Below are 2,828 nucleotides of genomic sequence, written 5' to 3' on the forward strand. Positions count from 1 at the left end.
AGATATTTCGCATTTTTCATGATCAAATATTTTTGGTAGTCTCACTGATTAATTTCGCATCCTAATCCCGTATGTTTATGTTTTATTTCCACTCTGGGTTCCTGGAGCGCCGTTCGAGGCGATGATCCACTAGAGTATATATGGGGGTGGGGGTGGGGGAGGAGACCTGGGATCGAACCCAAGAACCCGAGTATAGCTCGTGGTAACACTAAATCAGATATCGTGACGTCACAACTTATTGATATCAATAACAGGAAGACTCTGTCTGTCGGCCATTGATTGCTAGTCCAAAAACGACTGACTGACGCTGGTTCAAGAAATCATTGAAACCGAGAACAAGTGGGTGGTTATGTGGGTGCTTAGTTTGGCTGAAATTTGATCCTCAGCACCATTCAAAAATGGCGGTGGATGAGCATTGAAGTTCTGTGGCAAAACTCCAATCTCTCGATGAAGTATTCAGATGACGTGCATGATGTTTAGGTTGGACGAAAGGGATTGTTTTCAAACCATTCCCGCCAAGAGGTCCCCTTGAAGATAAACGTTATTCTACACCGATTAGTTGGCGGTGCTCATTTTTAAATTTGTGACAAACTGTTAGAAAAGTTGAGATAGACACTTGCAGGGTTGTTAATATCGTGTTAGGTTAGGTTGGGTGAGGTTAGGTAAGGTTAGATTAGGTTTGATTAGGTCAGGTTAAGATTTAAAAAAAGGTAGCACCGCCAACTAATCGGTGGAGAATAACGTTTACCATGGAGCTTCAAACTGTCTGTTTCAGTGTCTGTTTCAGTGGATGACAGGTATGACGAATATGACGCCTGACTCTAATACGTACGTACGTATGTATGGAGATCGTTGACATCTCTCATAACTAAGCTTTCACAGAGTCACGAATGTCACCATGGCGCTTAGTCCATGGAACATAATAAATGGCCATGATTTGAAGAACCCAAGATTGAGGAACCACTGGGCGAGCGACTGGAACCGGTTAAAATATCACATAGGATTGAAGTATTTTCGCGCTCCATGGAATCACACTTGATACTACATAGTGATTGCTCCAGAACGGCCTTGTATGAATGGATCTTGTGACTGAGAATCAGCAAAAGCCTGCCAATCGATAGGCGAGCAAGCGAGCGAGCGATCCGGAACCACCATTAACGCGGGATAACGACGCATCAGCCACAAAGTTGAATTGACCCTCAATGTGATGACTATCTGTGGTGCATTCGGATAGAATGGCCAAATGACGAGACTGTCTATCACTCCATGTAAGTGAGGCCTTTGGAGTGAATGGCGGCCATCAAGGGATCATAAGGATCGGTGAAAGAATTGAGGAGTTCTTCCTCGACCGCCAAAAGTTCCCGCCGATCCAAAGCACTGTATTTGCCCTCTGCTTTTGAGAGAACGCGAGAGTCAAAAGCCAATGAGGGTTCCCAGCCATTTGAATTCAGACTTCTACTCCAACACGGCACCCAATCCAGAGTCTGTAGCATCCGCGGTGACTGTAAGCGGGATATGTGATCGCGGAAAACCAACCATGTACGATTAGATAAGGTTCAATGAAGACGTTCAAGGGCAGTATCATGCAATGATATGTTAACCACTTGAATGGAACTTTCGGTTTCAGGAGATCTCTGAACGGATGGACGAGCATGGAACGAACATCTTGGGATGAATAAACCGATGATAATAGTTAATGAGCCCACCACCAAGAAGCTTTTGTAGACCTTGAACATCGTTTGGAGTTGGGTAATTGATCAATAATGTCTTGAACTCGATTTAGAAGCAGCTCATTTCCAGACGCTGAAATCGTATGGCCCCAAACACGCGTGTGAGCAAGGAGCTCACAATAAGACCGTATGATTCCAGACAACGAAAGAGAGATTGAGGATGCTGGAAATGTTCAGCTGAAGAAGAGGAGGCAACCCAAATATCATCAACATAGGCAGAAACTCCCGTTAAACCACGGGTACCTTCGTCGATGAATCGTTATTGAAAGGTTTGGCCGGAATTTCGTAAACCGAAAGACATCCATCCTCACATATTCAAGTCATCCAAAAGGAGTTGTAATTGCACTAATTGTGACTTGAGTCTTCCTCGGTCATTGGATACACTTTCATCAGATCAATTTTTGAGAGAATGGACAACCCACTCAAATGAGAAGAAAAATCGTGAATGTGAGGCAAAGGATAGCGATCTGTCTGAGACGGTGCGGTCATTGAGGAGGAGGCGATAATCTACGCAGGCTCGCCAAGAGCCGTTGCGCGTTGCCCTTTGGTACCATGTGAAACCGTGTGAGGCGCGTATGGAGATGACGAAGGCTGAATCACTCCTAGACCCATTAGTTCATCATACTCTGCTTGGGGTCATTTCGAATTTCATCTTACTAGAAAGCCGTCTGGGACGAGCGAAAACTGCATGCAGGGAGGCCCAGTGGTTTGGATCAAAGGCCGATCGTTTTGATGTACACACGTTATGGAAACTGAGGGCTTCAATAAAGAAGGATATCGACCAAGCCAGCGCACGTAGGGACAAGTGTTATCAATAGAGGTCATGTGATGGATTCCTGACAACATGGCGTTGTGATCACTCAAGGCATCGATCAAGACCGAAGAGGTCCCCAATAAGTAAACATCCGCCACCACAAAGCTCCACTCGAAAACAGAGTCTTTCGCGTGATTGCCCCAAAAGTGGCAATTTGAGGACCACTGGAAGGGACTAAATTTCCCGAGTAGTTAGCAGGTCACAGACAGTAGTGACAAAGAAATGATCCAATGAGGCACCAATGACAATGAGGCTCGAGAATCCACAAGAAAACAAAGTGATCA

General features: G+C 45.1%; 1 long non-coding RNA gene across 3 annotated transcripts; it reads left to right on the top strand.

Moving 5' to 3' along the window:
• The first annotated feature begins 212 nt into the window (after positions 1-212).
• LOC131892573 (uncharacterized) lies at positions 213-2,515 on the top strand. 3 transcript variants are annotated; one of them, XR_009374593.1, is made up of 3 exons: positions 213-522; positions 776-797; positions 883-2,515. It is a non-coding gene; the product is annotated as an uncharacterized LOC131892573 (long non-coding RNA). The 3 variants fall into 3 exon arrangements; XR_009374591.1 differs by having other exon boundaries at positions 213-540; positions 776-2,515; XR_009374592.1 differs by having other exon boundaries at positions 776-2,515.
• Positions 2,516-2,828: the final 313 nt, after the last annotated feature.

Source organism: Tigriopus californicus, unplaced genomic scaffold (genome assembly GCF_007210705.1).
Source record: "Tigriopus californicus strain San Diego unplaced genomic scaffold, Tcal_SD_v2.1 Contig52, whole genome shotgun sequence".
In the NCBI taxonomy this organism is placed as follows: Eukaryota; Metazoa; Arthropoda; class Copepoda; order Harpacticoida; family Harpacticidae; genus Tigriopus; species Tigriopus californicus.